Consider the following 13,431-nt stretch of genomic DNA (forward strand, 5'->3'; position numbering starts at 1 on the left):
ACAAGTAGTAGGCATACCCTTTGTCATAAGGTCGCTTGTTGGTTATGATTAATGCAGTAAAGCGTAATATTTTTAGATATTGCCACTTTTAAATGGATATTTTAGAAAATATAAAATTCTATTAGAAATTCGGCAAAACCACCTCATACTCATTGTACTAAATCAATCCCTAAATATGGAATTGCTCGGAACAAAAAACACTTATAAAGGAGCTTCATTTATCTTCATCTCTTTATTTTCAATGATTATATTTAATAACTTCCTAGGTCTATTCCCATACATCTTTACTAGAACAAGTCATATAGTATTAACATTATGTAGGTATGACTATTTTATGTAAATTACGAAACATTAACTGATATACTTGTTTAAATTGTAGGTCTGAAATAAAATTTATAAATGAAGTGAAATGCTTTAATTTTGGAATTGTAAGAAAACTTTAAATCAGTCGATAAAGTCAACAGCTGCCAAGTGGAAAAGATTCTAAAATTGAAGTATGAGAATACTTTGTGTGTAATGGGTGAAATGAAAAATTAATCATTCAATTTTGGTGTATATTAAATTATATAATTTAGGTATGAATTTTGTAATTTAGTTCAAGAAAATAAATTACAAACGGTAAAATAATTCGGAACATGACGAAGGAAATAAAATGCTATGATTATATGCAACATTTCTAATGAGTCAATTATGTACCTCATTCGTAACACTTATATTTTATCTTCCAAAGGATTCACTGAGTAATGATCATACACAAAGTAATAATAATAATAATAATAATAATAATAATAATAATAATAATAATAATAATAATAATAATAATATTTACAAATGGTTTTTAAGGAACCCGCAGGTTCATTGCCGCCCTCACATAAGCCCGCCATCGTTTCCTATCCTGTGCAAGATTAATGCAGTCCGTATCATCATATCCCACCTCCATCAAATCCATTTTAATATTATCCTCCCATCTACGTCTCGGCCTCCCCAAAGGTATTTTCCCCTCCGGCCTCCCAACTAACACTCTATATGCATTTCTGGATTCTCCCATATACGTGCTACATGCCCTGCCCATCTCAAACGTCTGGATTTAATGTTCCTAATTATGTCAGATAAAGAATACAATGCGTGCAGTTCTGCATTGTGTAACGTTCTACATTCTCCTGTAACTTCATCCCTCTTAGCCCCTAATATTTTCATAAGAACCTTATTCTCAAACACCCGTAATCTCTGTTCCTCTCCCAAAATGACTGTCCAAGTTTCACAACCATAGAGAACAGCCGGTAATATAATTGTTGTATGAATTCTAACTTTCAGATTTTTTGACAGCACAGTAGATGACAAAAGCTTCACAACCGAATAATAACAGGCATTTCCCTATTTATTCTGCGTTTAATTTCCTACCGAGTATCATTTATATTTGTTACTGTTGCTCCAAGATATTTTAATTTTTCCACATCTTCGAAGGATAAGACTCCAATTTTTATGTTTCTATTTCGTACAATATTTTGGTCACGAGACATAATCAAATACTTTGTTTTTTTTTGGGATTTACTTCCAAACCTATCGCTTTACTTGGTTCAAGTAAACTTTCCCTTTTTTCCCCTAATCGTTTGTGGATTTTCTCCTATCTTATTCACGTTATCCGCATAGACAAGAAGCTGATGTAACCCGTTCAATTCCAAACCCTGTCTGTTATCCTGAACTTTCCTAATGACATATTCTAGAGGGAAGTTAAAAAGTAAAAGTGATAGTGCATCTCCTTGCTTTAGCCCGCAGTGAATTGGAAAAGCATCAGATAGAAACTGGCCTATACGGATTCTGCTGTAAGTTTCAGTGAAACACATTTTAATTAATCGAACTAGTATCTTGGGAATACCAAAGTCAATAAGAATATTCTATAAAACTTCTCTCTTGGCCGAGTCATATGCCTTTTTGAATTCTATGAATAACTGATGTTCTGCACCCTTATACTCCCATTTTTTCTCCAATATCTGTCGAATATAAACAAAATCTGATCAATAGTCGATCTATTACGCCTAAAACCACACTGATGACCCCCAATAATTTCATCTACGTACGGAGTAAATCTTCTCCGAAGAATGTTGGACAAAATTTTGTAGGACATCGGCAAAATGATATTGCTCGAAAGTTACCACAATTAGTCTTGTCCCCTTCTTAAAAATAGGTACAATTATGGACTCCTTCCATAATTCTGGTACAAAACAATAATAATAATGATAATAATAGTGATGATGATAATAATAATAACAGTAATTATAATAATAATAATAATAATAATAATAATAATAATAATAATAATAATAATAATAATGGCAATAGTAATAATAATCAATCTTGGATACATTGTCTTTAAAACCCAGTTGCGTAACTGATTATAAAATATTAGCTAGTGTGAAACTAGTGGCTTTGTTTTTGCTTTGTTTTTCAATCCTCATCTGCAGTATTACTTTTCGCTTACTAATTTCACACTGAATCACTGACCAAACTTTTGTTGTCGGTTTGGTCTGTTTCTTTTCTTTTAGCGATTTATAAGGACATAGACTACAGGCAAGATTACCAGCAACTAGCTGATTAAATATTGTGTCCAAATTGGAATTGATTGACGTTGAAAAATTCTCACTTATTCTGCATGTACAAAGTTTTTAAGTAGCGCACAACTAAATTCTGTAGATGTGCATTTCTCAACGCAACTATCTCATTATGAAGAAAATGTCATGTAAAAGTTAAGCAATCCTTTATAGGCCTATAGCTTTCAAAGGTGTCAATTTTCCAGATTCAGTTGTTTGAAAATGAAATAGTCTGTACTGTGTGCTGATATTTGACTACGACAGTAGCTGTGATTTCTCACAAATTTAAAGTGACATTTGCATAGTATCGGACTTCATTCGTCTTCCCCACTCGACTTCAGACCGGTTGACATTAAGTGCTTTAGAGAAGAACTGCTCACAAGCAGTACGCACTATTTCAGCGGTGGATAAAGAGCAGACCAGTTCTGACTAGTGACGGAAAGGTACTGCGTCTTCAAGTGTGCAACGAACATGTAAGTTAGGCTGACCAGATTTTTTATGGTCCAGCAGGGGACATCGGCCAATTTCAAGAAAAACCACAAACGCTTACCTAGTCACTCTCCGTTAAAATGTTGCAGAAAATACATGTAACAGTAGATACAGTGATAGACCTTTGCACACTACATTTGTAGAGTATCTTAACTTATTTTAATTAAATGCATAAACTCTTAAACATAATTATAGAAGTCAACTTCAGTACTGACGCATGCATGGAAGTCTTTCACATAATATTGTACACATTGAACTCTAACACACACATTTTACAAGTACTTGTGTGAAGAATGTATATTTTTAAGGATCTGTCCATTTCCATATAGCTTCACACCAAGTTCTTCACATGAGAAATGAAAGTTTGTTTTCACTTCTAAAAAAAGCTTTAACTGTTTCAACTTTCATTCTTGACTTTTCATCAGTTCAGATTGAGTTCATTGTGGGGAAAAGTCTTTCAACTGATGAATCACTGACTGGAAGACACATGATTAATGACACTATTTTAAGAAGATTTTGAAATGGGGTGGATTTTTTTTGAAATCTTGAAAAACATCATACCACTTTTCACCTGTTGGTTTGTCACAAAATTTCTCACGTTTTGAACTACTTAAAAATGGACGCTGCTGCTGTTCTAACGCTTCCGCGCAACGCGAATGCTAAAATGACCAAAGACAAAGATGCTATGTTCTTCTCGAAGAGTGCAGAATATCTCATACTGTGCTCGCTGGTTCTTCTGTCTGATACTGAGAACCGTTCAGAAATATTCATGAATCGCCGCAGTTCCAGTAAATTATTATTGAAACAAAATCAAAGTTTCTGGGGACAAAATTAATTTCCGGGGACAAAAACGGGGACATTTTCTCCCCGGGCACAGTAACTCAAAACCGGGGACTGTCCTCGGAAACCTGGGACGTCTGGTCAGCCTAATGTAAGTGTCATTAAGTTTATGCTTTGCGTAATAAGTGGTACCTATTAGATTTTAGTTTGAAGTTCAGTATAATAGGGAATAACAGGTTAATAGACCTGAGCACTTGAGACAATGGCTATCTCACTACAGTATAAATAATAAGTTACCTACAATTCTTTTAATAATAATAGCATGAGGATACTTACGTTAATTTGTACAGTCCTGCTTTTGTGTTTTCAATGCACACTTCATTATTCATGTTCATTAATTCATGCATATACTGACGTTTTAGTCCACTCCCAGCGCATTAAATATTTCTTAGTTCTGACCTTTATTTTTAATACATTCCAAGAGATTCTGACTGAAGATTTACCAATGTTACTTTAGTTTAGTTTGACTAAACCAGACAGTTGGAATCTGGAAAGTTTTCAACCAGACGCATTCCGAACAGGCTTCAAATTACTGCACTAACTGTACTTTGCACTGCATGCAGGGAGGGAAAACAGCAAACGTCAGAACAAGAAGTTGATAAGATACCTGTCACCCTTGTTACAATGTGTGGATGAAGAAAGTTGATTTGTTGAACTTGCTGTCCTTGAGGTGTTCTTTCAGCGAAATTCGTTGCATTTCATGTACTCAAACCGGAATATTAATATGGCTTATGTAACTAATGTGCCTTTAACTTAAGGTTCAACTCTGTTGCATTTAAAATGTAACAAAGTTGTCACGAATTCTATGTAATTAAATTCCGGTTTTTACGCCTTTGAAAAGAACTGGTCTTGCAAATTGATGCAGCCCTAATAAGAAACCCTGCAGTATCTATTTCTGTGATGCGCACGATCTCAGGATAGTGATATTTTCATATAAAATTATAATTGCAGTTCTATGTAAGTATTTAATCCTAATGATCATCGTCTACCTTGTAAAAATTATATATATATATATATATATATATAATTGTGTGTATATATACTAATTGTTTGGAAGTATATTATTATGTCTCGTGGTCAGAACATAGTATGAAATGGAAATATAAAAATTGGAGATTTATCCTTCGAAGAGGTGGAAAAATTCAAATATCTTGGAGCAACAGTAACAAATATAAATGGCACTCGGGAGGAAATTAAACGCAGAATAAATATGGGATATGCATGTTATTATTCGGTTGAGAAGTTTTTATAAAACAGTTATATTACCCGTTCTTCAGTATGGTTGTGAAACTTTGATTCTCACTTTGAGAGAGGAACAGAGGTTAAGGATGTTCGCAAATAAGATGCTTAGGAAAATATTTGGAGCTAAGAGGGATGAAGTTACAGGAGAGTGGAGAAAGTTACATAAGTTGTATCCTTCACCTGACATAATTAGGAATATTAAATTAAGACGTTTGAGATGGCAGGTCATGTAGCACGTATGTAGCAAAAATGCATATAGAGTGTTAGTTGAGAGGCTGGAGGGGAAAAGACCTTTCGGGAGACCGAGACGTGGATAGGAGGATAATATAAAATGGATGTGAGGGAGGTAGGATATGATGGTACAGACTGGATTAATTTCTTTTTTTTTTTTTTTAGTTGGTTATTTAACGACGCTGTATCAACTACTAGGTTATTTAGCGTCGATGAGATTGGTGATAGCGAAATGGTATTCGGCGAGATGAGGCCGAGGATTCGCCATAGATTACCTGGATTTCACCTTACAGTTGGGGAAAACCGCGGAAAAAACCCAACCAGGTAATCAGCCCAAGCGGGGATCGACCCCACCCCCGAGCGCAACTTCAGGCCGGCAGGCAAGCGCCTTAACCGACCGAGCCATGCCGGTGGCCGGATTAATCTTGCTCAGGATAGGAACCGATGGCGGGCTTATGTGAGGGCGGCAATGAACCTCCGGATTCCTTAAAAGTCATTTGTAAGTAAGTATATAATATACTAATTATGTATGTACATTAGGGTGTTCCAAAAAAGTGAAAATTGGAAATATTTATCTCCACAACACTAATTCTATTCGTTTATATTTAAAACAAACACAAAATTTTAGCAAAGAATATTAATATTTAGAGGTCGTCCCAGGCAGCAGAATTTATTTTTATATTACTCATAAGAGCGCTATTTGCGGCTGGCGCATATAACTTCTTATGATAGTTTGATGAGGTATGCACTTACTCTTTGGCAGTTAGGAAAGCCAACACAACATTTATGTACAGTAAGGCTGCCAAGGAGACTGGAAGTATTCCGATTTGTTCAATTTCACCATATAGAAGAAGGAAAACCATTGCAATTTTCTTGCAATTCAGCATGTGAGAAAATAGCGGTTGTGTGGAATCGTGCTAGGATTTCTATTCAAGTGAAAGCGAAGCGAAATATCAACCTGGCGTATCAACACCTACAGCAATTATAAAGACACCTAAGAATATACTCAAAACTCTCCGAGTAGTTTCCGCTTTAGATCGAGTCAATCCACCAGATCGTGCAGTTGTGTTTATTGCTGGATCAGTTGCCAAGGCTGTTGAACATAATATATCAAACATGACTCTCTCTAGGAGTTCACGAAATCGTTCCAAGAAAGCAGCTAGAAAAGGAGCTTCCGAGATGGAGGAACAATAGACTGTTTCTTTTTTTACATAGGGATTGAAAATAAATGTTGCCATGTATCCATAATTCCATGGAGAATGTCGAACATATTGCAGTTGTTACTGGTAATAAACAGGGAAAGCTATTTGGAATTCCCAAGATCGATAGAGGTAGCTACGAGAAAATCTCAGACGAAAGCATGTGTCGACACAGGAAAAAAGTGAAATCTTGGAAAAGAAATTAAAGGACTTGTATTTGATAATAGTGCTAGCAATTCTGTACTTAAAATTTATATAGGGACATCATTTTATTCTTACTAACATTTTTAATATTAACCTGGCTATACCTTTGGATTAATGATTGAGAACCGGAAACACCGTTCCCTACCCCCCTCCACGACTGGAGTTCGATGATACTGGCGTAATATACAAACAAATCACTCTACTAAGTATAGGAGGGAAGAAAAGTAGTTCATCCATTTACGTAAACTAGGAAATATCGCGATTTTGAGTTTGATAATTTTCACTAGGTTTTTCCTTAATCAAAATACATTACTGTATTAACAGTAAGTGTTTTCACTCACGAACTGAGCTATCAGTTCGGACGTATTCATTATGCAGTGTATGTTATACTGTCTACAGTACATTAATCTACAATATAGAGAATGAAGTTAAATTGAAAAATAATCATAATATGGATATTTAAACACAATTTTGAAAATGGTGGCCGTTCATTTCGATACAGGCTTAAGTTCCTCTTTGCATATTATCGCAATGTAGACTATTGTACCTAATTCCAATTACCAGTTTCGTCCTTCTTACTAGTAACTCATGTTGAAATAATTCTGTACCTACTCTATAAAAGAGTACCTTACGTACTGTAAATTCGATCTTCACTTCTGCCCGATCAGAAAAGATAAAATTACTCAGAGATGCTATCTACTGTCCGTGCAAGTGGTTTTGTCGCAGGGCTGTAGAAAGGAGAGAAATCACGTGACAATTAAATAACGAGGGCCTTTTATTTAAGTTATTTTAAATAGTTGTATAATATTACGTAGACGTCCAATTCCTAACAGAAATTAATGTTTTCAGAAAAGAGCTAAGACAGCCCAGCCACTAATCTTTACAAAGGGGCGAGCAGAAGCGGGTGGGGGGAACCGGGATGCGACATAGGCAAACGGATGACAGTACCTGTGCGAGAATATGATTCAATATTAAAAGCTCTTTGTTACTGGAAAACGCGAACATATTTCTGGAACGTACTATACTCACTAACTCAGTACTGTGTGTGTTTACTATGATCGTAAGGCGACTTTGACTGTATACGCTTGGTTCTGTGTTGAGAACGGTTGGAAGTTTACTGATAGATGGGGTGGGAGTGAAGTACATTAAAAAGCTCAGGTAAAATAAAAATTGAAGTAAAAATAAAATGATGTCCCTGTAGAAGCATCTCAGGATAATGAGCTGATTTGGATAACTTGGTGTCACCATATTGTGGAAGGTATTCTATCCCGCACATTCTCCAGTCTCTTTGGTTGTAGTTATACTGTTACTATTAAAACAAAGGGAGAATTTTATTATACACTGAAGGTCGATGTTTCAGTTTTTTTATTTTTTGTTCCGTGATTTTTAGAATCTCTTTTAATAGTTGAGTTGAAGATAGTTGAAGATAGTTGAAGAATTGTAATAGGTAGTCTAGGAAATGAACTTTTTAAAAGGTTTAAGAAGGATTGGCAATCAAAGGCTTATATACAGCTCCTATTAAATTCTTCCAGGACTCTGAGTTCATAAGATTACTAACAGAAATGTTAGATTATCTTCTTCGAGCCCTCGAAGATCAAGACCAAGTGAAGATTATCAAAAGTTATTTACGTCGTGTTTATTTTCCAAAGTGGAGGTAGGGCATATTGGCAATGAGTCATTTCGAGCATTTGGACCAGCTAATCATGCTCCATAGATGGGAAAAGGAATTATGCGTTGAAGATATATCTGTTTAGGTCTCAGTTTAAATTTGTCGGCAAAGGATTAAAAAATAATAACGGATTTGTCACTGTTTGTTAGTCTGGTATATATGTAAAAAAATGGAATGAAGCAACTTTGCGTATCTGAGTTCCATAAACAGTGAGTATTTATCCAAGAGAGTGATTGTCACGTGCAACTTAATCAGTTCTTTGTAGACACTTTTGGTTCCTTTCCGAACACCTAGACCTAGCCTAGAGGATCTAGCATTTTTTGACGATAGAGTAATGGACGAAACTTAATGATACTTTATTTCAAGAACTGGAACAGAAGTGTCTTCGAATGAAGTTGCAAATGAGCTGCTGAACGTGGGATTAATTTAATTTCACAATATTATAATATTTTGACGAAAGACGAAGAGCAGAAACAATCCTATTACAAATCATCGAAAGAAGTTTCCTGTTCCAACCTGGGCAGAAGTGAAGATTGAATTTACAGTACGTAAGGTACTCTTTTATAGAGTAGGTACAGAATTATTTCAACATGAGTTACTAGTAAGAAGGACGAAGCTGGTAATTGGAATTAGGTACAATAGTCTATATTGCGATAATATGCAAAGAGGAACTTAAGCCTGTATCGAAAAGAACGGCCACCATTTTCAAAATTGTGTTGGACATTAGCTATGGGAATGATGTTTGGACAATTCTGTTTTATCATTTAAATTGTTCTGCGCGTATTTTTAGACCCAAAGTCAATTACAGGAGACTCGTGAAGAAAAATAATCGGATACGATATGCTTTCTTATAATAGTTACTAAAATCGTCTAAATTGTAAATTCTGCTCCCTAGGATGACCTCTAAATATTAATATTCTTTGATAAAATTTTGTATGCGCTTGTTTCAGATATAAATATATATTCATTGATAGAAGACCACCGCCTAAAAATCACAGTTAGGGAGCGAATTCTGATGTAAATACATACTTTCTTTTATATGAACATAGGCGCCCCTGAATTAATTAAAAATTCTGGAATTTTTTTATATTTACATAAATACTTGGTCATAAACACATAACTCACATTTTTTTTTCCATAATGCTTATTTCTTTCCCATTAACACATCACAAAAAGTTATTAGTTTTATATAGCCTAAGTTATTTAAAAAAGTTATTGTATAGGCTGGCTGGGCGGAAGAGAAGGCCTACTGAACTTAGCTCTGCCAAATTAAATAAATAAATTATTAAAATTATTATTATAGCCTATTCGAAATAGAAGGCTCAAGTCCCCTCCATGTGTCTTTCAATGTAAAAAAATGTTTAATTAGCAATACTGCTAAATCATTTACTACTTCATATAGTGTGAGTATATATACATATGTGATAGTTGTTCCTGCTAGCTGTGAGCTGTGGTACCTGTGGTCAGTAGCTTGCGTAGCATGAAACAGTCAGTGAAGGGGACTCTGTTGTAGACGTTCAAAATAGAGTACAAGTTCGCGAGTTTACCAATAATTATGTTAGTGAGATTAAAAACGTATTTTCCACTGATGAGAAGATGTTATTTTACCAACCGTGTAGTACGAGTAAAACAGTCATAGACGATCCAACATGTGGCTGGAAACAAGTATAACTTACTACTGCTGTTTCACGTGTGAGTTGGAGCTAAGTTCTAATTGGTGAATTATCTTCTTCAAACGCCCATTAGGGCATTTCCAATATTATTTAGATTTGCGAAAATTATTTGTTACAGCAAATACTTATCTAATTAAATATTTAATAACAGGGACGTTAAACAGATTTTTAAGTAACTACAATCACTTTAATTCTGCTGATAAATCGACACTAAGAAAAATAGGACACGTTGTTGACGTGTTGAAAATTGAAGTAAATGCTTTCAAACAACATGTGTAAAGAACTGTCTGCAGCAAATAATATCTTCATTTACTATGCTTCGTCAATGAAGCTATGTATCTACTATTGTCAGTGGTGTGAAATATGACAACTTTTCGTTGATCCTTACAGACAGTGCCGCGTATAATACGCAATAATCGTATACAAAACATGGAACGTGCTCGCTTAGGCGTGTGTCAAATTCGCTTCCTCTGCCTGTACTTGAAACACGTCGACTACATTCTGTCCGGCGTCGTATGTTCACCTTCAAACTAATACAAATATAGCGATGTCACGGCCCTAGTTATTAGATATTGCAAGATCAAAACTGCACCACATCACAGAAAGAAGCTTTTCTTTGTGACATGCTACCAAAATTTATTAAGTTCATGAGACTAGTTCTTACAATACCAGTGTCTACCACTACTGCTGAACGATCATTCGCCTCTCTCCATAGACTTAAATCCTACACTAGGTCTACCATGGGTCAACAGCAAATGAATGATGTAGCTATTATTCATTCTCACAGAGAAGAAGCTTTGCATTTAGATTTGGATGAAATAGCAAATGATTTCATCACTAGAAATGAAATTCGCAGTCAGACGATATTTGCTATGAAAACGTAATTCTCAAAAGAGCCACCCTTCTGTAGTACATGTTAAGATTTTATTAATCCTCATGAAAAATGGTAGTGTTGTTAATAATGAAATAATTGTTGATTAAACAGACTATGAACAGAGTGTTTATGTTTACCAATTAACAATATTGTTTGTTGTAATGAAGAAGGACTTTCAACAGTTTCAACATAAATTATATTAAACTTAAATGTCGTTTTCCTTTTCTGAGTGAACATCCCCAACAAATTTTACAAGTCAGCGCCTATGATTGTGATACCTTCATTAAATCACAAATTTCAATGACGATCTAATTAATTTAGTCCCTTTCATTGGTATAATCAACATTTCTAGGCAACGGAACTTTTTTACCATAAGGTCCAGATCGTACTGCATGATAGTGGTTGGGAGCTATGATGATAATCGATGCAAGATTAAGGTAGTGGCAGTATTTGGTGTACGACGCTTACATCTGTAGAGGTTATTCAGTGTTGAAATTCGAAGTGGATAAGAAATGGCCGACAAATTTGACCTGGAACTCTATCTCAGAGACAGGCAGGTTCTTTAATGTGGCACGGAACCTGTAGCTCTACTTTCCTCACGAAGGAAGCCATGTTAAGAATTTTGCTATCCTTTAAGGTCCGTCGTTCTCTGCCGGGTTTGAACCTGCGAGCCTTGGATTCAACAGCTAGCTAGCATGGCGTTCACTAGACCGCCAGGACTAAGCAGCATCCTCTTTGAAGAAGTGATAATAGCAATTAAGATAATTTTACTAATACAAGTAGTTGCATTATTACGTACAGTGAAATCAATCCTATCTATTCCTATTTTATCTTAAAATCTTAATATCTGGTTCATCACCTTCAATAATAAAGTCGTCTTCTTGCCTTGTTTTGCTACTATAATTATTTCATCGTTGAAATGAATTTTCTGGTGAAAGATGAAGATTCGAATCAAAGGTATTTACACTTTCGGTGAGGAAAGCTTTTGTGTAGCAAATTTTCTCCTTGTGCCTTATTTTCTCTGTGCCACAACTGCACTGTTCCATTGTTATCCTCATATACAGCACGGCTAAGCATGATCTGATCTCACAAAAATGGATATTATTTTAAAATATTTGACCGAATGTACCACTCTCCCCTGGATCATCCACTATTTCTATTTCCTGAAACTCGTTTGTAGTGTAGCAATCTGTATGAGAAACTTCTATAGCCTGTCTTACTCTATTCTCAGATCGTATTGTTTATATATGATACAAGTTAGACTGCTTATCTGTAGGTAACCTCACAGAAAGATATCCGCAGGTTTAGGTCAGGTGATTTAACCGGTCACTCATTGTGTCCTTTTTATTTCGATACATTTTCAAGGAAATATTTCGTTCAGGACCAGTGTGTATCGGAATAAACAAAAAAAAGAAAAAGATGAAGACCTGGAAGATGGAATTAGTTATAAAATGCTACAGAGCAGTCCTGTGACTATTGAAGAAACAACAGTTTTAGTGGGACATTATTCTCACGTTGAGAAACTTTTGCAAGGATTGTAGGTAAAGAGTTCTTTACTTCTATGACTGTAAGTTATAATAATTTGTAAATATGCACCTAACAAGATCGGCTCAAAATTGGCACACATTTTTAAAATGTTCCTTTTCATAAATACAATTTATTGCATTTTAAATAAGGGTAGCCCACTTAACTCTTTCACTTCCGATAGCGTGTAAATTTCAGGTGTACACAACCGATAATTACAAGTTAAATTACGTTGAAGAGGGACATCTGATACACGTAATGTATTTTTTGTGCATGAAATAATTTTCAAGATGTCACAGTCAACTTTCTCTTTTTTTAAATAGGAATCAACTGTGTTTTGTATTGCAAATGTTGCGTTAGTTATGTCTAATAACAACTGGCTACTTTACCGACTGTTTGAATGTCACCGGGAAGAGTAAACATAAACAATGTCTGACGCACACTTCCTTATGTCTAGTTCATCATGTTGACGTAATTGAAGATCGAACACACCCATAGTACTGTCCATTACCCAATACAACCCTTATTTCTTCGGTTCTGTAATGGACAATTGAAGATATCGGCGAAGTGTTTCGAAACGGCTCTAGAAGTTTTACGTGTGTGGAGCTACATTATGCTATATTTCACTAGTGGATTGTACAACTAATCGATATGAATGTTTTAAACGCGAAATGAATTTAATCTGTCAATCATTTCTAGCCATTTGACTGCACACATGGTTTCTGATTGCACACCGGAGATTTTATGTTTTGTTTTTTGAGAATAATTGTTTATTTTGTACTATTGTTATGTGTCACTTCACCATGTGCAACATTTCTATAGTATTAAAATGTTCAGTACATTGTAATTGTGATTTAATTGAGCACAATTCTAACCAGAATTATTGTCCTCCCTCTGT

At 35.0% G+C, this 13,431-nt stretch overlaps 1 long non-coding RNA gene across 1 annotated transcript in view; it reads right to left on the reverse strand.

Moving 5' to 3' along the window:
• The window catches only part of LOC138702213 (uncharacterized), a 101,775-nt gene extending 97,345 nt beyond the window's left edge, over positions 1–4,430 (reverse strand). Inside the window, exon 1 of the long non-coding RNA XR_011332807.1 lies at positions 4,194–4,430. This is a non-coding gene — a long non-coding RNA (uncharacterized lncRNA). The remainder of the gene's footprint in view (positions 1–4,193) is intronic.
• Between the last annotated feature and the right edge of the window lie 9,001 nt (positions 4,431–13,431).

The sequence above is a fragment of the Periplaneta americana genome, chromosome 6, assembly GCF_040183065.1.
Source record: "Periplaneta americana isolate PAMFEO1 chromosome 6, P.americana_PAMFEO1_priV1, whole genome shotgun sequence".
NCBI classification, from domain to species: domain Eukaryota; kingdom Metazoa; phylum Arthropoda; class Insecta; order Blattodea; family Blattidae; genus Periplaneta; species Periplaneta americana.